A 24446-nucleotide genomic window follows, 5' to 3' on the forward strand; every position below is an offset into this window, starting at 1 on the left:
TATTGGAGAATTTAGAAAGCCACACACATCCCCAGGGCAGAATACATGCTGGAAAAGACCTGAGAAGACCCTTAATTTACACCTGTGGTTGATCTTTAGGTTCAGGGAAAGCAGGAAGTGAATGATAAAGCAGAGTAATAAATAGCCTGACTAAGCATTGAATAATGCACATCTGCCAGTTTGTCGTACTATGGTGACTTGCATGTTACTGTGATGCCGGAAGCTATGCCACCAGTATTCAAATACCAGCATGGTCATCCATGGCAAACAGGTTTCTGGAAGACATTCAAAAGACAGCTGGGGAACAGCTGCATCCTCAAAGTAAAGACCTAAATGACATGGATGGAGTCAAACTTTCAGGACCTTCATTTGCTGATGTGGCACAACTCAAAACGAGAAGAAATAGCTGCAAACATCCATTAGTAATTGGAACCTGGAATGTACGAAGTATGAATCTAGGAAAATTGGAAATTGTCAAAAATGAAATAGAATGCATAAACATCAACATTTAAGGCATTAAAAAAAATTCTAGGCATTAAGTGGGCTGAAATGGACTGGTATTGGCCATTTTGAATCAGACAATCATATGGTCTACTATGATGGAAATGACAAATTGAAGGAGAATGGTGCGCTTTCATCCTCAAAAAGAAAATTTCAAGATCTATCCTGAAGTACAATGCTGTCAGTGATAAGATAATATCCATACACCTACAATGACAACAAGTTAATACAACTAATACTCAAATTTACACTCCAAACACTAAGGCCGAAGATGAAGAAATTGAAGATTTTTTCCAATTTCTGCAGTCTTTTTAATGAAACATGCAGTCAAGATGCATTGATAATTGCTTGTGATTGGAACGCGAAAGTAGGAAACAAAGAAGAATCAGTAGCTGGGAAACATGGCCTTGGTGATAGAACCGATGCCTGAGATCACGTGATACAATTCTGCAAGACAAATGACTTTTTCATTGCAAATATCTTTTTTCAACAACATAAATGGCAACTATATACTTGAAATACACAGGAATCAAACTGACTACATCTGTGGAATGAGACAATGGAAAATCTCATCAGTCAGAACAAGGCCAGGGGCCGACTACAGAACAGACAATCAATTGCTCATATGCAAGTTCAAATTGAAGCTGAAGAAAATTAGAACAAGCCCACAAGAGCCAACATATGACCTAGAGTATATCACACCTGTATTTAGAGACCATCTCAAGAATAGATTTGATGCACTGAATACTAATGTTTGAAGACCAGACGAGTTGTGGAATGACATCAGGGACATCGTACATGAAGAAACAAGAGGTCATTAAAAAAGACAGGAAAGAAAGAAAGGACCAAAATGGATGTCAAAAGACACTCTGAAACTTGCTCTTGATGATATACTAGCTAAAGCAAAAGGAAGAAATGATGAAGTAAAAGAGATGAACAGCAGATTTCAAAGGGCACTCAAGAGATAAAGAAAAATATTATAATGAAATGTGCAAAGCCCTGGAGTTAGAAAACCAAAAGGGAAGAACACGCTAGGCATTTTTCAAGCTGAAAGAACTGAAGAAAAAAAATCCAGATTCAAGTTGCAATGTTGAAAGAGCCTATAGATAAAATATTGAATGATGCAGGAAACATCAAAAGATGATGGAATTTAATACAAGAATCAGTGTAATAAAAATAATTGGTCAACGTTCAACCATTTCAGGAGGTAGCATGTGACCAAGAACCAATGATACTGAAGGAAGAAGTCTTAGCTGCACAAAAGAACAAGGCTCCAGGAATTGATGGAATACCAACTGAGATATTTCAGAAAACGGATGCAGCTCTGGAAGTGCTCACTCGTCTATGCCAAGAAATTTGGAAGATAGCTATCTAGCCAACCAACTGGAACAGATATGTATTTATGCCTATTTCAAAGAAAGGTGATCGAACAGAAAGCGGAAATTATCTAACAATATCATTAATATCACATGCAAGTAAAATTTTGCTGAAGATCATTCAAAAGCAGCTGCAGCAGTACATCAACACAGAAATGCCAGAAATTCAAGTAGGATTCAGAAGAGGACATGAAACTAGGCTTACCATGGCTAATGTCAAACGGATCCTGCCTGAAAGCAGACAATACCAGGAAGATGTTTACCTGTGTTTTATCGACTATACGAAGGCATTTGACTGTGTGGATCATAACAAATTATGGAAACATTGTGAAGAATGAGAATTCCGGAACACTAAATGTGCTCCTGAGGAACCTGCACATAGACCAAGAGGCAGTCGTTGGAGTAGAACAAGGGGATACTGCAAGGTTTACAGTCAGAAAAGGTGTGTGTTAGGGTTGTGTCCTTTCACCATACTTATTCAATCTGTATGCTGAGCAAATAATCTGAGAAGCTGGAATATATGAAGAAGAACTTGACATCAAGATTAGAGGAAGATTCATTAACAACCTGTGATATGCAGACGACACAAACTTGCTTGCTGAAAGTAAAGTGGGCTTGAAGCACTTACTGATGAAGATGAAAGACTACAGCCTTCAGTGTGAATTACACCTCAGCATAAAGAAAACAAAAATCCTCACAACTGGATCAGTAAGTAATATTACAATTAAATAGAGATAAGATTGAAGTCAAGGATTTCATTTTACTTGGATCCACAATCAACACACATGCAAGCAGCAGTCAAGGAAACAAATGACACATTGCATTGGAAAATCTGCTGCAAAAGATCTCTTTAAAGTGTTAAAAACCAAAAATATAACTTTAGGGACTAAGTTGCTCCTGACCCAAGCCATGGTGTTTTCAATTGCCTCATATGGGTGTGAAAGCTGAACAATGAATAAGGAAGGCCTTAGAAGAACTGATGCCTTTGAATTATGATGTTGGCAAAGAACATTGAATATATCCTGGACTGCCAGAAGAAAAAACAAATCTGTCCTGGAAGATGTACAGCCAGAATGTTCCTTGGAAGCAAAGATGGCAAGACTTCATCTCACATACTTTGGACCAATTATCAGGAGGGACCAGTCATGCCTGGTAAAGGGTCAGCAAAAAAGAGGAAGACGCTCAACAAGATGGACATTTATGCAGTGGCTGCAACAACGGTCTCAAGCATAACAGTGATTATAAGGATGGTGCAGGACCAGGCAGTGTTTTGTTCTCTCGTACACAGGGCTGCTATGAGTTGGAACCAATTCAAAGGCATCTAACAACAACAACAACAATAAGCATCGAAGGAGTGCCCTACAGACAGCCAATCCTTGAAGACTTGGAGGAAATATTTTCTTTTGTTTCTTTTTTTCTCACTTCAGGCATTCAAAGAAATCTCTTTTAATATACTAGTTGATCACAAGCTAAAGGAACGGAGACTTCAGAGACCACTCCCAAAGAGGAATATATTCTTTACAAAAATATTTTAGAAAAGTCACTAAATGAACTTTAAAGAAAAACTACAACCCACAACAATCAACATAAACAAACCCTCAGAGGGAAAGGAATCTGGTTTCCAATAGGTTGCCACATTATAATATTCAAAATATCCAGTTTTCCACAAAAATTTATGAAGTGTGTAAAGAAACAAGAAAGCACGGCCCACTCACAGAAGTAATTAATACAAACTGTCCTGGAGGAAGCACAGAAGTTGGACTTACTAGACAAAGACTTTAAATCAACTGCCTTAAATATGCACAAAGAGTTAGTGGAAATCAAAAGAACAATGTCTCAGCAAAAACAAAATAAATGAAGAGATAGAAATTATAAAAGAAACCAAACAGAAATTCTGGAGCTAAAAAGTACAATAACTGAAATAAAAAATTCACTTGAGTATTTCAACAGGTTTGAGCAGGTAGAAAAAAGAATCAGTGAATTTAAAGACAGATCAATTGAACTTATGCAGTCTGTGGAGCAGAAAGAAAAAAGAATAAAGAAAAATGAATACAGCCTAACAGACACGTGGGACATGATCAAGCATACAAACATACACGAAATGGGAGTCTCAGAAGAAGAGAGAGAGAAAGAGGCAGAAGAAATATCTGAAGAAAAAGTGGCCCAAAACTTCCAAAATTTGACAAAAGATAGGAATCTATATATTCAAGGGCTCTACGAATTCCAAGAAGGATAAACTCAAAGAAATGAGGATGATATCTCTCCATATACATATTAAATGAAGCACCCGAATTCAATTTTGAAGCAATCTAGTTTGTTTTTCTTATTTTCATACTGAAAATTCAAGAATTCTCATGATTCTTTAGCTTAATCTGTAAAACCCATGTCCTGTTTCTAAATATCTTGAATGGATAAAATAAGGAAAATTTTTTCAAAGTACAAAGAAATTAGACTAGTATATTTAAATATTAATTGAAATAAACGGTGAAATTAATCATCAGGTTAGTAGCTACAAAATATAAGATATATTTCCTACTGAAAGCACTATTTGATGAGGATTCAAGGCTGAGAGCACACACTGCTTTGAAAAGCATGGCATATGGGTGTCTTAGCATCTAGCACATGGTTGGCACATAATATTTTTTGAATTTGACTAAATTTACTTTTAAAACAATCAGGTAATAAAACATTGGTCTTTCATATTTTGAATTTCAACATACGGCATGTTAGAAAAAAACAAGAAAATCAAATACTTTTAAAGCAAGCCTTTCTCTATGCTAAGTTTTTAAAGAAGTACTTACAGTTAACAGGGCTCCTAGCAGGAAATGTCTTATGGCCTCAGAGAGAAGCTCACTACAAATGAAAGCTAAGTGAGAGGGAAAAGCACCAGTGTTACCATTGCAGTAGGTAGTTGTCGTTAGGTGCCATTGAGTCAATTCCAACTCATAGCAACCCTATGTACAACAGAACAAAACACTGCCCAGTCCTGCACCATCCTCACAATCGTTGCTCTGTTTGAGCCCCTTTTTGCAGCTACTGTGTCAAACCATCCCTTTGTGGTCTTTTTCTTTTTTTTTTTTGGTGACCCTCTACTTTACCAAGTATGATGTCCTACTCCAGGGACTAGTCCCTCCTAATAACAAGTCCAAAGTACATGAGACAAAGTCTCACCATCCTTGCTTCTAAGGCACTTTCTGGCTGTACTTCTTCCAAGACAGACTTGTATGTTCTTCTAGAAGTCTGTAATATATTCAATATTCTTCTCCAACACCATAATTCAAAAGCAGCAATTCTTCTTCAGTCTTCCTTATTCACTGTCCAGCTTTCACATGCATATGAGGCAATTGAAAATACCATGGCTTTGGTCAGGCACACCTTAGTCCTCAAAGTGACTTCTTTGTTTTTCAATACTTTAAAGAGATCTTTTGCAGCAGATTTGGCCAATGCAATGCATCATTTTGAATTCTTGACTGCTGCTTCCATGGGTGTTGATTATGGATCCAAGCAAAATGAAATCCTTGACAACTTCAATGTTTTCTCCATTAATCATGATGTTGTTCATTGATTTTTTTTGTTGTTGTTCATTGATTTAGTTGTAAGAGCTTTTTTTTCTTTATGTTGAGGTGTAATCCATACTGAACACTGTAGTCTGATCTTCATCAGTAAATGCTTCAAGTTCTCTTCACTTTCAGCAAGTGAGGTTGTGTCATCTGCATATCACAGGTTGTTAATGAGTCTTCCTCCAATCCTGATGTAATGTTCATATAGCCTGGCTTCTTGGATTATTTACTGAGCATGAAGATTGAATAAGTATGGTGAAAGGATACAACCCTAATGAACACATCTTTCCTGATTTTAAACTACACAGTATCCCCTCGTTCTGTTCAAACAACTGCCTCTTGGTCTATGTACAGGTTCCTCATAAGCACAATTAAGTGTTCTGGAATTCCCATTCTTCGCAATGTTATCCATAATTTGTTATGATCTACACAGGCAAATGCATTTATTCTTTATAGCGTCGTAGTATTCCATTGTATGTATATACCACATTTTGTTTATCCATTCATCCTTTGACGGGCATTTAGGTTGTTTCCACCTTTTTGCTATTGTGAATAATGCTGCAATTAATCCAACCACTGCCATCGAGTCGATTCTGATGCATAGTGACCCTACAGGACAAAGCAGAACTGCCCCATAGAGTTTCCAAGGAGCGCCTGGCAGATTTGAACTGCTGACCTCTTGATTAGCAGCCATAGCACTTAACCACTACTCCACCAGGGCTTCCCTGCAATGAATACAAGTGTGCATATGTCTATTCCCATCTCTGCCATTAGATCTCTAGGGTATATACCTAGGAGTAGGCTTGCTGGATTATAAGGTATTTCTATTTCTAGCTTTTTGAGGAAGCACCATACTGTTTTCTATGCAGTTGTACCATTCTACAATCACCCCAGCAGTGGCTGAGAGTTCCACAGCCTTACCAGCATTTGTTGTTTTCTGGGTTTTTTTAATCAGTGCAGTTTTTGCAGGGGTGAGATGGTATCTCACTGTGGTTTTGATTTGCATCTCTTTAATGGCTAATGATCTCAAGCATCTTTTCATGTGTTTGTTGGCTGCTTGAATGTCATTTTTAGTGAAGTATCTTTTCATGCCTTTTGTCCATTTTTTAATTGGATTTTTTGCTTTTTGTTGTTGAATTGTTGAACTTTTCTATATATTTTAGAGATTGGACCCTTATCAGGTATGTCATTCCCAAATATTTTTCCTAGTCTGCAAGAAAAAAACCAAATATGTTTAAATGTATCCATTCATAATGATACTTTGAAAAATTTAAGCTCATTGAATAGTTCTGAAAAATGTTAGGGAACAACTTATTTTTTTGAAAAATTTATAAATAAAGGGAAAAAAATCAAACACTCATTTTATCACTTCACAGGAACTATACCTTCAGGTGGAGTCTCCAGGTGGTTCAAATGGTTAACACGCTAGGCTACTAACCGAAAGTTTTCAGATTTGAGTCCACTCAAAGATGCCTCAGAAGAAAGGCCTGGAGATCTACTTCTAAAATTCAGCCATTGAAAATGCTGTGGAACACAGTTCTATTCTGACACACACAGGGTGGCCATGAGTCAGAGGTGACTTGACAACAACTAGTTATACTTTAATGTAATCAAATAGTTCATGAGGACAATTTTCTCTCTTTAGAAGTATTCCAGCTAATAAGTGAAGAAGACATGTGTGTTAGTTCTTGACCTCTCAAAAGCAGATGCCAAGACTGGATAAAAAGTGCAAGAATTTCAGGTGGGGAAATGCCGTTGTGAAGGGAAATAAGAAGACTGGAAAAGCTTTCATTCTGATACAAATCTGACTCCCGAGTGAAGGAGAGGGAGAGAAACTGATTGGAAGCATTCTAAACTGCAGCCTAAGGACGATTTTGCCAAAGCCACTGGGTCAAAGTCAACTTATAAAGGAGTGTCTTGCCCCCTTTACTATCGCCACTGCACTCAGTCACTGAGAGAAAACAGGGGAGTCATGGCCACAGTGCAAAAGCAGCATTAGGTTGCCAAGGCAGCAGCTGGAGCCTTCAATCAGTTGCAATCCTTGTAACAGGAAGTCAGATCCTCTGGTAGGTACAATGGTTAACATACTCAGCTGCCAACCAAAGGGTTGGAGGTTAAAGTCCACCCACAGGCACCTCAGAAGAAAGGCCTAGCTATCTACTTCTGAAAAATTAGCCACTAAAAACTTTATGGAGCACAGTTCCACTCTGACACACATGGAGTTGCCATGAGTAGGAATCTACTCCACTGAAACCAGTTTAATAGGAAGTCTCATAGGCACATCCTCATGGCCACGATAGGCTGATAAAATTAGAATATCAGTATTTTGCAACCTCGAATGAAAGAATGGATGGATCATCAACCAAAATCAGAAAAAAAAGACAACCAAAAGTTATATGCCTTGTTACAGTAATACACAACACCAAAATGTTCTTGCCAAAAGTATTGTACTGGAATCTGAACAAGCTTCTAGTTCTAACTGCCAATTTACAGGAAATATAGGACAAATGAATATGTTAATTGACATCATGGAGGCATAATTTGCAAAATCTAGACTGTAGGAAATTCGCATAACAAACAACCAAGCTTATTCCATACATAAATTGCAGGTGGGGAGTGAGGAAGAAGTACGGCAAAGGAGGGAATACCTATAGATTTAAAAAGACTTAAGAGATGTATCAGCCAATGGCAATGTATAGACCTTATCTGAGTCTTGATTCAACCAAAGAAATTGTTAAAAAAAAAAAAAAAATTGGGGGTGAGGCCAAGACGGTGGAGTAGTCAGATGATTCTTGTCATCCCTCTTACAACAAAGACCCCAAAAAACAAGTGAATCAAATATATATGACAATCTAAGAACCCTAATCATCAAAGACAAAGCTGAAGAATCAGACTGAACAGCAGGTAGGAGAGACTACTCAAAACACAGTAGAAATGGGAAGCTACACATCGCAGGATCACCAGCACCCTACTAGTTTAGTCTGCACAGTGCACACGGGATGAGGCAAGCAGCAAAATCCCAAGGAGGCCCATCTGGTGCAGCCAAGCAGCAGGAATCTGCACACACCTCCAGAACCAAACAGGAGTGACTCCAGGCCTGCAAAAGTTAAGGGCAAGCTCCCGACCTATTGTGTGTGCTGCCAAAATAACCCATCCGTCCCCTAGGGCTTCACAGTGAAGAAGCACTTCCTTCCCCTCATGCACCCCCCACTCCGCTCCCACACCAGTCCCAAGGCATTCAACAACACCACTCCCCCTAAATTGTGAAGTTAGGCCCAGTTGGGAGGCCTTGCCCCTTTGCCCAGCCACTGGCATACAGGGTCCATGAACTTGCAATGCCCTTCACCCTGTCCAGTCACTTGTAGACTGATTCAACATCCATGCCGTCATTACCATAAAACAGCAGGGCATACACCTGAAGTCCACTTTCACCTGCATCAGCCAAGGGGGAGCTACAGATCTGTGACATTCGACACCACCCCGTCCCCTAAGAAGGGGCCTCACCTACCCACACTGGGTGCCTGAGGACTGGTGGTACCACCCACTCCATCTAGCCACCTACAATAGGAGTCTGAGAATTAGTGGTTCTTCCCGATCCCTCCAGCCAATGGCACCAGGCACCCAAGGACTGACTGCATTACCCGCTCCCCCCCCCGCCCACTACCTGCTCTAGGGGATAGGGATACACCCTCCATCCAGACACCTGGGAGCCACAGTCAGCCCCCTGCCTTGCCCCACACATTGCCCCCCACTGCAACCAGAGACCTGTGCCTGCTCCAAATGCCCCCACGTAGCCCTTCCTGCCTATGACTGTAGATGAGAGTCTGCACCACACACACAGTGAACCAGGACACCTGTGCCCTGAATAACTGCACCCCCACAAGAACAGTGAACAGACTCCTGGGCTCACACACCTAGTAGTTGCTCTAACCACCTGGAGATAGGATGTGAGACCTTCAATGACACCAACAAACAAAGTGGCTCACATGCTCAGCCTAATTGGGTATATCAAAACAAAACAAAATAAAAATACAGGACACAGTAAACAAAATTACAACAAATAAATATAATAACTTATTGATGCTTCAGAGACAACCAAAAACCAAAAATTTGTAGGATCAAAAGAGAATGAAAACACATCTTACCAAAACCTTTGGGACACAGCAAATGCAGTGCTTAGAGGACAATTTACAGCAAAAAACACACAAATCAAAAAAGATGAAAAGGCCAAAATCAAAACATTAGCCCTACATCTTGAACGAATAGAAAGAAAGAAGCTCTCATGCACCAGAAGAAATAATAAAGATTAGAGCAGAAATAATGAAATAGAGAGTAGAAAAACAATTGAAAGAATCAACAAGACCAAAAGTTGGTTCTTTGAAAGGATCAGCAAAATCAACAAACCATTGGCCAAATTTCCAAAAAAAAAAAAAAAGGCGCGAAAGCAAACAACCCGAATAAGAGATGAGATGGTGATATTACAACAGATCCAATGGAAATAAAAAGGATCATAAGAGAATACTATGAAAATTTATACTCAAATTTGAAAACCTAGAGGAAATGGACAAATTTTCAGAAACATACTACCTACCTGTTACAGATTGAAGTGTGTCCTCCAAAAATGTATGTGATGTGATTTTCCTATGAGTTGTAAATCCTACCGCTATGATGTTAATGAGGCAGTTATGTTAATGAGGCAGGACTCAATCAGATTGTATGCTGAGTCAAAGACTTTTGAGACATAAAAGAGATAAGCCAGCAGACAGATGGGGACCTCCTACCACCAAGAATGCAGAACCAGGAGGGGAGCGTGTCCTTTGGACCAGGTGTCCCTGCACTGAGGAGTTCCTAGGACCTTCCCCCAGAGCCTACAGAGAAAGCCTTCCCCTGGAACTGGCACCGTGAATTTGGACTTCTAGCCTCCTAAACTGTGAGAGAGTAAAGTTCTCTTTATTTGGACCATCTGTATGTGGTATTTCTGTTATAGCAGCACTAGATAACGAAGACACTACCTAAACTAACACAAATTGAGGTAGCAAAACTGAACAAACCTGTAACAAAAGAAGAGATTGAGAGGTAATAAAAAAAATTGCCAACAAAAAAAAAGCCCTGGCCCAGACAGCTTCACTGGAGAATTCTACCAAACTTTCAGAGAACAGGTAACACCGATACTACTTGTCTTAGTCATCTAGTGCTGCTATAACAGAAATACAAGTGAATAGCTTTAACGAAAATCCTGTTGAACCTGTTGCTCTCGAGTCGATTCCAACTCACAGCGACCCTATAGGGCAGAGTAGAACTGCGCCATAGGGTTTCCAAGGAGCGTCTAACTGCCGACCTTTTGGTTAGTGGCTGTAGCACTTAACCAATGTGCCACCAGGGTTTCCCATTTTAACAAAGAGAAGTTTATTCCCTCACAGTCCAGTAGGCTAGAAGTCCGAGTTCAGGGTGCCAGCTCCAGGGGAAGGCTTTCTGTCTCTGTCAGCTCGGAGGAAGGTCCTTGTTATCAGTCTTTCCTTGGTCTGGGAGCAACTCAGCACAGGAAACCTCAGGTCTGAAGGACACCCTCTGCTCCCGGCGGTGCTTTCTTGGTGGTATGAGGTTCCCATGTCTTTCTGCTCACTTCTCTCTTTTATATCTCAAAAGAGATTAGCTTAAGACACTACCTAATCTTGTAGGCCTCATCAATATAACTGCTGTTAATCCATCTTATTACATTACAGTGATAGGATTTACAACACATACGGAAATCACATCAGAAGATAAAATGGTAGACAACTGTACAACCATGCAAGGGAATCATGACCTAGCCAAGTTGACAGATATTTTTGGGGGACACAATTCAATCCTTGACACTACTCAAGCTATTTCAGAGCATAGAAAAGGAAGGAATTCTGCCAAGCTCATTCTATGAAGCCAGCATAACCCTGATACAAAAACCAGGCAAAGACACCACAAAAAAAGAAAACAACAGACCAATATCCCTCATGAATATAGATGCAAAAATCCTCAAAACTCTAGCCAATAGAATAAAACAGCATATCAAAAAAATAATACATCATGACCAAGTGGGATTCATACCAGGTAGGCAGGGATGGTTCAACATTAGAAAATCAATCAATGTAATTCACCACATAAATAAAACAAAAGAAACGAACCACATGATCTTATCGATAGATGCAGAAAAGTCATTTGACAAAATCCAACACCCATTCCTGATAAAAAACCTCAGCAAAATAGCAATAAAAGAAAATTCCTAGGCATAATAAACGGCGTTTGTAAAAAGCCAACAGTCAACATCATTCTAAACACAGAGAAACTAAGCTTTCCCCTTGAGAATGGGAACCAGAAAAGGATGACCTTTATCACCACTCCTACTTAACACTGTGCTTGAGGTCCCAGCTAGAGCAATAAGGCAAGAAAAGGAAATAAAGAGCATCCAATTGGTAACGAAGAGGTAAAATTATCCCTATTCACAGATGATAAGGTCTTATACACAGATAGCCCCAAAGAATCCACAAGAAAGCTACTGGAACTAATAGAAATTTCAGCAAAGTAGCGGGACACAAGATTAAAATACAGAAATCAGTTGAGTTCCTCTACACAAACAAATGGAACTTTCAAAAGGAAATCGCAAAATCAATGCCATTTACAATAGCCCCCAAGAAGATAAAGTACGTAAGAATAAATCTAACCAGGGACGTAAAAGACCCATACAAAGAAAACTACAAAACACTACTGCAAGAAACCAAAAGAGACCTACATAAGGGAAATACATAACATGCTTATGGATAGGAAGACTCAACATTGTGAAAATGTCAATTCTGCCCAAATCAATCTACAGATGCAGTGCAGTCCTGATCCAAATTCCAACAGCATTTTTTAATGAGGTGAAGAAACAAATCATCATCTTTATATGGAAAGGGAAGAGGCCCTAGAGTTGTAAAGCATTACTGAAGAAGAATAAAGCGGGAGGTCTTACACTACCTGGGTTTAGAACCTACATACTGTCACAGTAGTCAAAATACCCTGGTACTGGTACAACAACAGATGCATAGACCCCTGGAACAGAATTGAGAACCCAGAAGTAAATTCATTCATAGATGAGAAGCCAATATCTGACAAAGGCCCAAAGTCTGTTAAATGGGGAAAAGACACTCTCTTTTTTAATAAACGGTGCTGACACAACTGAATATCCATCTGCAAAAAAATGAAACTAGACCCATACCTCACATCATGCAAAAAACTAGCTCAAAATGGATCGAAGACCTAAATATAAAATCTAAAACAATAAAGATCATGAAAGAAAAATAGGGATAATGCTAGGAGCCTTAATACTTGGCATAAATAGTATACAAACCCTAACTAACAATGCACAAAAACCAGAAGAGAAACTAGACAACTGGGAGCTCCTAAAAATCAAACACTTAAGCTCATCAAAAGACTTCACCAAAAGAGTAAAAAAGAGAACCTACAGACTGGGAAAATTTTTTGGGCTACAGCATATCCAATAAGGGTCTAATTTCTAAAATCTACAAGAATCTGCAACACCTCGACAACAAAAAGACAGATGATACAATTTAAAAAATGGACAAAGGACATGAACAGACATTTCACCAAAGACATTCAGGCAGCTAACAGATGCATGAGAAAATGCTTGCAATCACTAGCCATTAAACCAAAACCAAACCCAGTGCCATCGAGTCAATTCCGACTCATAGCGACAGAGTAGAACTGCCCCATAGAGTTTCCAAGGAGCGCCTGGTGGATTTGAACTGCCGACCCTTTGGTTCGCAGCCATAGCACTTAACCACTATGCCACCAGCCATTAGAGAAATACAAATCAAAACTACTTTGAGATAGGATCTCACCCTGACAATGCTGGCAGTAATCCAAAAAACACAAAATAATAAATGTTGGAGAGGTTGCAGGGAGATTGGAACTCTTTGGTACTGCTGGTGGGAATGTAAAATGCTACAACCACTTTGAGAAATGACATGGTGCTTCCTCAAAAAGCTAGAAATAGAAATACCATACAATTCAGCAATCTCACTCCTAGGAATATATCCAAGGGAGATAAAAGCTATCATAAGAATAGACATATGCACACTCATGTTCACTGCAGCAATATTGACAATAGCAAAAAGATGGAAACAACCTAAACGCCCACAACAGATGAATGGATAAACAAATTATGGAAAATACACATGATGGAGCACTGTGCAACCATATAAGAACAATGATGAATCTGGGAAATATCTCACAACATGAATGAATCTGGAGGGCATTATGCTGAATGAAATAAGTCAGTCACAAAAGGACAAATATTGTATGAGATCACTATTATAAGAACTCGAGAAAATGTATATACACAGAAAAAAGCATTCTTTGATGGTTATGAGGGTGGGGAGGGTAGAGGAGGGGGAATCACTAACAAGGTAGTAGACAAATGTCAGCTTTGGTGAAGGGAAGGACAACACACAATATAGGGGAAGTCAGCACAACTGGACCAAAGCAAAAGCATAGACGTTTCCTGGACACATCCAAGCACTTTGAGGGACCAAGTAGCTGGGGCTGGGGCCTGGGCCATAGTCTCGGCGGACATCTAAGTCAATTGGCATAACATAATTTATAAAGAAAATGTTCTGCATCCCACTTTGGTTAGTAGAGTGTGGGGTCTTAAAAGCCTGAGAGCAGCCATGTAAGACACATCTGTTGGTCCATCCCACCCAGAGCAAAGGAGAATGAAGAAAATCAAAGGCACAAGGAAAATATTAGCCCAAAGAACTAAAGGGCCACATGAACCAGAGACCCCACGAGCCTATGACCAGAATTAGATAGTGCCCAGCTACTACCAACAACCACCCTGAGAGGGATCACAACACAGAGTCCCAGACAGAGCAGGAGAAAAATGTAGAACAGAATTCAAATTCATCCAAAAAAGACCAAACATACTGGTCTGACAAAGTTCAAGGTACTCACAAAACTATGGCCCCAGATGTTTGGCTAACCCAGAACTGAAACCATTCCCAAAGCCCACTTTTCAGACAAAGATCAGACAGGCCTATAAAACAAAAAATACCACACGTGAGTAATGTGTTTCTTGGTTCAATTAAATATACGAGACCAAATGGGCAGCTCCTGTCCAAAAGCAGGACGAGAAGGCAGGAAAGGACAGGAACTGGATGAAAGGACACAGGGAACCTGGATTGGAAAGGGGGGTGTGCTGTCACATTGTGGAGATTGCAACTAATGTCACAAAACAATATGTGTATAAATTTTTGAATGAGAAATTAACTTGAGCTGTAAACTTTCACCTAAAGCACAATAAAAAAAAATCAAATTTATAAGACAATTAGAAAAATTTGAACACTGATTATATATTTAATGATACTAAGAAAACTGTGAAGGGGTTAGACATAACATGGTATTGTGGTTATTTTTTGAAAGAGCCTTTATCCCTTAGACTTACATGCTAAAAGGTTTTCTGATAAAATGATATGATGTCTGGAATTTGCTTCAAAATAATCTGGGGGAGGGAGAAGTTGTAATTGGGTGTGAATGTTGATAAAACAATATTAGCCATGAACTGATCATTATTGGAGCTGGGTCATGGATTCCTGGGTATCACTATACAATTTTCTCAATTTAATCGCAGGCTTAAATACAATGACTTTAATAATATCTGAAAGCTAAATAGAGGTGTATGGAACCTTCTCTCAGTCAACCACGGATAGAGTCCTGTCCAGTTACCATCTCATTGTCCACATCCTTCCCCGCTATAGCACCCAGCTCCAAGGGAGCTCTCCTGGCTGAGAGTTCCATAGGTACAAAATTGATGCTTTACAGCTAGATGCAAAATACAAGTCAATCTTCACAATATGTGTTGTCTCCCCAAAAATTATGTAAAAGTTCCCTTTCCCTAAAATAAATAAGAAAACAAACAAAATAATTCCGATTGAGATAAGTGCTACAAAAAAAAAAAAAAAAAAAAAGAATGATGTAATAAAGGGTAATGGAGAGCTACTTCAAGTAGGAAAAGTCTCTTTGAGGAAGTCATTTTAGAACCAAGACCAGAACAAGAGACAAGGCAGAGAAAACAGGAAGTACAAAGGCCCTGAGAAGAAATGAGCTTAGTTTCAGGAACAGAAAGAAGACCAGTGTGAAAGGAGAATGGCCATGGGAATTTCTAGGTTTTATTCCAAGTGCAATGGAAAGCCACTGGAGTGTTTTTGTCTAACTGCGACACAATTTACATTTTAAAAAGGTCGCTGTGGCTGCTGTGTGGAAAACATATTGTAAGAGGGCAAGAGTGAAAGCAGGGAGACAAAAAGGGAGATGATGCAGGAGTCCAGATGAGAGCTATAGGCTGCAACAGTGGAGATGGGGAAAAGTGTAAGGATTAAGCCTATACTCAGAGGTAAAACCAATAGCTCTTGCTGATGGAATGCATGGATAGAGTAGGATGACTCTTAGATTTCTGGTTTAAACAATAAATGGATAATGGTGACAATTACTGAAACGGACAAGTTTAGGAGGTGTGTGTGACAGCAGATTAGAATCAAAGGTTTCAAAAGGGACATGGTAAGCCTGAGATGCTTACTAGACATTCAAAAAAAGCCAGACCCATTGCCGACGAGTACGAGTTGATTCTGACTCATAGTGACCCTCAAGGGATATGTAAAAGAGTAATGGTATGGTCCTTACTTTAAATTTATCCCTTTATCTGCATGAGTCAAGGCTTTGGGTCAGCAAACAAGTCACCCGACTTTCCTGCTGATTCCTAGCTTGGCTCGTTCTATTCCTTCTCTGCATTATCACCAATTCAAACCCTATCCTTCAAAGTTTACTTTGTATAAAAAGAATTAATTTACTTCCCTAAACCACAGTGAAATTTACAATAGTTAATTCCTACGACATTTTATTCTGTCCACTTTTTCTTACTGTCTGCAATCTGTCATCTTGTGTTGTTCTCCAACTACTCGTAGCATGCCGCGAAGAGATAAACTGTGTAGTCTAGCTCTTTCATTTCCTACTCCAGTTAAAAAAAAAAAAAGCCAAATTCTTTGTCATCAAGTTGATTCTGACTCATAATGACCCCATGAAACACAAGTTAGAACTGCTCCATGATACGGTTTTCTTGTCCATAATCTTTATGGAAGCAGATTGCCAGCCCTTTCTTCTGCAGTGCCCCAGGGTGGATTAGAACTGCCAACCTTAAGTTTAGCGTTGCTGTTGTTAGGTGCCGTCAAGTCGGTTCCAACTCATAGCAGCCCTATACACAACAGAATGAAACACTGCCCTTGATCCTGCGCCATCCTTACAATCGTTGTTATGCTTGAGCTCATTGTTGCAGCCGCTGTGTCGATCTACCTTGTTAAGCGTCTTCCTCTTTTCCACTGACCCTGTGCTTTGCCAAGCATGATGTCCTTTTCCAGGGACTGATCCCTCCTGACAACATGCCCAAAGTATATGAGACACAGTCTCGCCATTCTTGCTTCTAAGGAGCATTCTGGTTGTACTTCTTCCAAAACAGATTTGTTCGTTCTTTTGAAGTCCATGGTATATTCAATATTCTTCACCAACACCACAATTCAAGGCGTCAATTCTTCTTCTGCCTTCCTTATTCATTGTCCAGCTTTCACATGCATATGATGTGATTGAAAATAGCATAGCTTGGGTCAGGCGCCCCTTAGTCTTCAAGGTGACATCTTTGCTTTTCAACACTTTAAAGAGGTCTTTTGCAGCAGATTTACCCAATGCAATGCGTCTTTTGATTTCTTGCCTGCTGCTTCCATGGCTGTTGATTGAAGTAAAACGAAATCCTTGACAACTTCAATCTTTTCTCCATTTATCATGATGTTGCCTGTTGGTCCAGTTGTGAGGATTTTTACTTTCTTTATGTTGAGGTGCAATCCATACTGAAGGTTGCGGTCTTTCATCTTCATTAGTAAGCACTTCAAGTCTTTTTCAGTCTGTCAGTTTGTCGTACTGTGGAGGTTCCGTGTTGCTGTGATGCTGGAAGCTATGCCACCAGTATTCAGATTCCAGCAGGGTCACCCATGGAGGACAGGTTTCAGCTAAGCTTCCAGACTAAGACTAGGAAGAAGGACCTGGCAGTCTACTTTTGAAAAGCATCAGCCAGTGAAAACCTTAAGGTTAGTACTGGATCGCAAATGGTTTGCACCACCCAAGGACCTCTCCACATGGGTGGCGTAATCCTAAATACAGACTTCACGAGATTTAACCTCTATCCTCTGTCCATTCAGGGCTGGGACTAGGCAGAGGCAAACAAGACGCCTATGGGAGCAAAATTTAAGGAGATACTCTTAATAAAATCGTTGGGCCAAAGGATAAGGGTATTTTTGCTTGGAGCCCTGGTGGCACAGTGGTTAAGAGCTCGGCTGCTAACCAAAATGTCGGCAGTTCAAATCCACCAGCTGCTTTTTGGAAATCCTACAGGGAAGCTCTACTCTGTCCTATGGGGTCGCTATGGGTCAGAATTGACTCAAGGGCAGTGGGCTTGGTGGCTTAAGCACTCTGTAGCCAATAGCGTCTTCTAAAAAGATAGTACCAACTGATAGTACCACCAATAATCAACAAACTTGGCAGTTTTGCAAAAGTTTGTCAAGACTGGAAGTCATATTTGTGAAGAAAAAGAAAAAATCCTTAATGTTCCGGTTTATAATTGGTATCTCAAGTTTCATTTAATGGTAATGAGTCTACATATAATGAGCATAAAAATCAGCCAAGCATTATTAATGACTTATTAATGATGTTCAAGGCAGGGCTTGTAGTTTCCATTCTAGGGGCGGGGAAAACATTTCTTGAGTTGATTTTCACAGGCTACCCAGTTAAAAAGTGGCAAAGTGAGCATTTGAGCTCAGGTCAGCTCAGCTACAAACTATGGCTGCGTTCACTACATCGTGTGTGTTTCTTTGTACCACGTGTTTATTTGTTACTTATATTTCTTCCTTTTGAAATACCTGTTCATGGACTTTGAATTTCTGATTCCATAATTTAAACCTCTCAGAAATGAAAGTGGTCAGCTTTCTTATCACTCACTCTGAAGTTGTTTAGATTATAAATTGTACCCACTTGAACAATGCTGTTGTGTTAGATTGCTTACATTGTACAGTAAGAATGTGTGGCTGTATGTGGTGTGTTTGAGAGTGTGGACTCTGGAGTCCATAGATTAGTCCTGTTTCTGCCAATTTCTAGCTGCCACCTCCTAGCCACTCAACATTTTTGTGCCTCAGTTTCCTTGTCAGTCAAATGAGAGAAATGATTGCATCTACCACACAGAATTGTGAGAAAAATTAAATAAGCTAATTACATACAAAGCATTTCAAAGAGTGTCTAACACTTAGTAAGCATTTAATCATATTAAAAAAAAAAAAGGGGGGGGAGTCCAAGGAAGGAGAAAGAAAAAGAAACATGTCTGATCAGGTATGGAATTCCAGATACCCTGCTCTCTCCCACATACCATCCACAGGCTTCCCAATATAAAGATGGCAATAAGCATACACTAAAGAGTATTTATTTATTGTATTAAAAGGGGAAACTAAATTTAAAAAATGGTAAGCTTTTCCAAGCAGATGAAACAATCAAACTGCATAACAAATGAAATATTTTCTTCCTAAAATGATATGGGGTATACCTAACACGATGTAGAAAAAAAGGAACACAATTTTTTTGTAGGAAATCTTTCCTTTTTCCAGATAACAGAAACATACCTTGAAAATAACTTCTGGGATTACATTAGCCAATAAGAACCTCTGAATATACTCTTTGTACTGCATAATGAGATGGGAACACTGGTGCCTCTCCCATCTCACATAGCTTTCACTTCTGGTGAGCTTCTCTCCCAGGCTACATTTCCTACTTGGATCCTATTAACTAACTGTAAGTACTTTGAAATTAAGTACCTCTTTAAAAGCTTATCTTAGCACAGAAAAAGGTTTTCTTTAAAAGTATTTGATTTTCTTTTTTTTTTCCAGCATGTTGTACATTGAAATTCAAAATATGAAAGACCAATGTTTTCTTATCTAATTGGTTTAAAAGGAAATTTAGTCAAATTCAAGAAATATCGGGTACCAGCCATGTGCTAGATGCCAAGACAGCCAGATGCCATGCTTTTCAAAGCAGTGTGTGATCTCCAGCCTTGAATTCTCATCAAATAGTGTTTTCAGTAGGAAACATACCTTATACTTGTAGCTACAACTTCATGGTTCATTTCACTCTGTATTTCAGTTCATAAGCATATTTACATGTGCTAGTCTAATTTCTTTGTGCTTTGAAAATATTTTGCTTTATTTTATTCATTCAAGATATTTATAAACAGGAGATGAATTTTATAGATTTAGATAAAGAATTATGAGAATCTTTGAATTTTCAGTATGAAGGTGAGAAAAACAGAGGAGATTGCTCCAAAATTGAATTCAGGTGCTTTATTTAATATGTATAGAGAGATGTCACCCTCATCTCACATGTGTTAGTTTATGAGCTGAGAGATTACGAAATGGAAATGCCTCAATCAAAGTTAACTAAAAATGAACTGTGATATCAATAAAAAATAGAAAGAAGAGGAAAAAATCTGTTTTATATCTGTTGCAACTTAATACCTGGGTAAAGATATTAATAAGATGGGTGGGCTGTGCTTCTCAAGGGCGAGGTGTTCATAAGCCGGGCACACAGGTACAAAGTTGGTTGTAACTAAGACTAATGGATACAGTTAAGACATTTAAAATGTGAACCGAATCCGGCAAGGTTTTCTGACACGGAGAACAGTCCACGGAAAGCACCTTCTAAAGGAGGTGGTCGTAGTCTCATGCTTCAACATTGTCTGCTAAGATTCTTCTTTCAGTTCCCACTGTCTCCATTTTTCCTTTCTTTTCGGAGGCTTTTTTCATTATCTGTTCTGCTCCTTTTGAGATACAAGATGGTGTTAAACAGAACAGCCTGTGGTCACATGGAGTGATGGGCAGAGCTGCTGGCCATGCAGAGGGAACAAGAGACATCTTAGGGTCTACCAAATCTAGCACAAGGCTTTTACACACATTGAGTGCTCAATAAATCGTTTCTGAATTGAACTGGATCTGTAGTTATCAGTAATAGATGAGAAATGAAAAAACTCACGGCCATGGGTATGAAAGCATGCTCTACGTATCAGCTGGTACTGGACTCCCCTGGGATACCAAAACTTTTGCACAGGTGGACAACCAAGGGGCAAGCAGGGCTACAGTTAAGCCTGTGATCCTTGGGCAAGCTGCTGGTGCTGGCATGGCTGTACCTGCCTGGAGAAAGGGACACTATTTTTCTCATTCTTACTAGAGCATCCACATGTTCCCCATGTGTGTCCACCCACAAGGGTGCCTTTTTCTACTTTACGGAATAGCACCCTACGGCATAGGTGCTGCCATTCTGCAAATGCTCATTTCAGATTCCTGGGCCCCAGTCCATGCCACCTCAGTCACAATCTCTTAGTGCAGGAATCTACATCATAAGCAAGCTGTCCTCCTGGTTTTTACGCACAGTAAACCTTGAAAAGCAGACTTGTAGATAAGGTCTCAGAAGATAAGGTTAAAAATGTCATTAGCACAAAGGAGATTTCAGGGAAGTTCTTCCCCCACAACCACCCCCATCTTCACCTGCCGTTGATCTTTTAACTTGACTGGGGCAGGTTAAAGACCACTGACACTTAATGGCTGAAGTAAAAACAATTGTGGTTGGGATGTTTTCATTTGTTCCTCTTTTGTATTTTGTTGCAATTTTGAAAGCCTTATGGAGCAGTTCTACTCTGCAAAACACAGGGTCACCATGAATTGGAATTGAACTTAACAATTGGTTAAAGGACACCTAGAATTTTGAAATAATATTTAAACCTCAGAGCTGCATAAGAGTCTGTTTGCTTGCACCTCTCAGTCTTGTAACTAACAAGCAGCATTTCCTAGAGCCACGAGACTCTTCAGAATAAGCTAAATGCAAGTCCTGGACATTTGTTCCTTCTAGGGTTTCTATTCTGAGCTGGGCTGGGCTGGGCAGAGTAGCCTTTTTCACTGCTGTAGTTGCTCTTCGCTGGGGAGGAACGTCTAGTAGCCTGAGTTGCCTCCTAGGGCCCTACACTTTCCTTCAGTTCTCAGTGCTAAAGTACAAGGAAGCAGTTGGGGTTCCCATGATTTTCCATATTCAAAAGAGGAAGTAAAAAAGCAGTGCAAAAATAAGAAACTTAGAGTTTTGACTGTTGGACTGACGATGCTTCATGCTAGTACACTGCGGAGGGAAACTTCCATTCGAACTAACTGCCAGCACAGGGATATTTCCGATGGGGCTGCTGGCTACAGAGTAGGCGGATTGTTTTGACTGGGTTTCAGCAGCAAAGAGGCATGTTCAGGTCTCAAGTTGCTACAAAGGCTAAAAGTAGTCCATGTGAACACACAAATACACGTGCCATACACTGAGCAGGGAGAGCTGCGTTAAGGAAAGGAAAATCAGATAATTACGGGCACATTCAGCTAATTAGATAATTACAGGACTGCCAAAAGAACAAACAGATCTGTCTTGGAAGAAGTACAACCAGAATGCTCCTTAGGCGCAAAGATGGTGAAACTTCATCTCACATACGTTAGACGTGTTATTAGGAGGGACTAGTCCTTGCAGGACATCATGCTGGGTAAGGTAGAGGGTCAGTGAATAAGAGGAAGACCCTCTATGAGATGCATTAACACAGTGGCTGCAACAATGGGTTTAAGCATAACAATTGTGAGGATGGCACCGGACCAGGCAGCTTTTTGTACTGTTGTACCTAGGGTCGCTATGAGTCCGAATCGACTCCAAGGCACCTAACCACAGCAGGCACATTTTTGTTCTGAATATTCAGATTCCTGTTACTTACATTAAAAGTCACAGTGTATGCTTCTTGAAAAATAAGTGAAAGAGTGTGTTCTTCCTCTGAAAGGGATCGTGGAAAGGATATTTACTCAGCTGGTATTTATTGAATGATGCCAGCTGTGAGCCAGGCACTGGTTAGGGGCTAAAGGAAAAATAAAAACAACAACCAACAGTTATAGGATAATCAGCATGTCCCCCTTAAATATTTTTTTATGTCATTGGATTTGCTTTTTGCTTCCAAAATGAGTTCTTGGTTTGTTTATAAAGACATAAATGCTAATTGCAAAAAGGTTTTTTTCAGACAGTACAGAAAATTATAAAGATAAAAGTAAAAACATACCCGTCAGAGATTACTCAGACCCGGAAGTGACCACCATTAGATTCAGAGACAACCACCCAACATGTTATTGTACATCCTTTCACATTGTTTCCTGGTATTTGATTATTAAATTTGTCTAATAAATTAGATTTGTTTAAATTCGTAATTTAAAACAGAAGTTGAGTAGAAATTTTGAATATATGTTTTTAGCATTTCCTAAATGCTTCATTTCTTTGGCCCCGAATGTGGGAAGCCATCACCGGAAAATAAGGTTTCTGTCACCTCAGCACTGGAGTTTGGGAGGTAAGGGAGAACTGGGTCCGAGGACGTCAGGGAGGTAAAGGGGTCACGTGAAGAGCGGCCTTGCTCCTTGAGCGGCTTCTACGAGCTCCGCACTAGCCAGCGTTTGATATGCACTCTCCCTGGCATCAGGCATTGCTTCACCAAGATGGGGAGAAGAGAACGAGGCGGTAGTGGGGTTACTGAGCAGTCACTGTGTGCCAGGCCCTGTGCTAAGCTTTTGAAATCCATCACGGAACGCAGCCCAGACAACTGTCGTCTCTGATGTTAGTTACCATCAGAGCTCCCCTCAGCCCACAACATCCGAAGAAAACTTACTAAAATTTATAAATGCGAATACGAAGCCTGGTGAGACTGGGCAGTTGGGGTCGGGTGGAAGAAAGGGGCGGGATACTAGGGAGCGAGCGGCGCCCTAGGGAGTGAGCGGCGCCCGGACTCTGGCCTCAGCGCCCGCGGATCCCTGACACCCTGGGGCAAGGTTTTCGGGCTCCGGGACGCACCCGCCACTCTAGCCGGCTGCCGCCAAGCCCCCAGGGGTGTGTCCTGCCCGCCGCCCGCCCTGCCGTGTGGTCCCCGCAGCTACCTGGAGCTGGTGCAGCCGTCTGGAGGTGGCGGTTCCCTGATAGCCAGAGCGTTAATTGACTGCCTTCTTTGAGTGAACTCTAGGCTGACAGCCCTGCAGAATTCAGAGACGAATAAGAGCTGGTCCCCGCAGGGAAGACAGAAGGGTAAATCACCAACATCACTGAGGGACAGAACGCGGGTGCCTCGCCGAAAACACCTTGCGGGCCCAGCGACGGTTCGCAGTCACCGTCCTGAATCCAGACCGGTCAGGGCAGCTAAGAAGCCCACTCCACCCGACCTCTGGCCCTCCCGAAGCTGATCACCCCAGTCTCTGGGGAAACCCACGCTTCCCCAGTCCACGTTAAACAGCAGATGGGGGAGCGGGTGGAGGGTGGGACTGGGAGAACTCTGACTTAAAAAAGAAAAAAGTTGAAAGACGTGAAGAATCTGACAGCAGGACTCAGCCTGGGGTGTATCGGCCTCTCCGCACACAAAGGACTCAGAGCCCAGCCCGAAGTACCTTGATTTGCGCATTATCTCAGAAACTCTACCCTTCAAGACAGACCCTCCCCCAATACACACACATTATATACACCTATAGAAGGCGCACGCTCAGAACCATTAGCTCAGTCCACATCCCTGGTTTTTTGTTCACTTAGTAGAACTTCGACTCGATGGCAGTGGGTAGTGGGGTTGTTTTGGTTTTAGTAGAACTTTTTTTTTTTTTTTGCATTGTTTTCTGTGAGATCCACAAAATGGTTAACCAACCCGTTGCCTTCAGGTAGATGCCAACTCATGGCGACCTCATGTGTGTCAGAACAGAACTGCGCTCCCTGGAGTTTTCAAAGGCTGGTTTTTCCGCAGTAGATTGCCAAGCCTCTGAGTGGATTCAAATCTCCAACCTTTTCCTTAGCAGCCACTTGTGTTAACAGTTTG

The 24446-nt window shown here is 40.5% G+C and overlaps 2 protein-coding genes across 5 annotated transcripts in view; both read left to right on the plus strand.

Annotated features, from left to right (window-relative positions):
• HELQ (helicase, POLQ like) overlaps positions 1–24446 on the plus strand; it is a 508107-nt gene that overhangs the window by 415745 nt on the left and 67916 nt on the right. The window lies entirely within an intron of this gene.
• Positions 19254–24446, plus strand: part of LOC126077021 (placenta-specific gene 8 protein-like) — a 224258-nt gene continuing 219065 nt past the window's right edge. For all 4 annotated transcript variants that reach the window (XM_049885900.1, XM_049885899.1, XM_049885898.1 and 1 more), the window contains exon 1: positions 19254–19342. The gene's annotated coding sequence lies outside the window, so the exon portion shown is untranslated. The remainder of the gene's footprint in view (positions 19343–24446) is intronic.

This window comes from Elephas maximus, chromosome 5, assembly GCF_024166365.1.
Source record: "Elephas maximus indicus isolate mEleMax1 chromosome 5, mEleMax1 primary haplotype, whole genome shotgun sequence".
Taxonomy (NCBI): Eukaryota; Metazoa; Chordata; class Mammalia; order Proboscidea; family Elephantidae; genus Elephas; species Elephas maximus.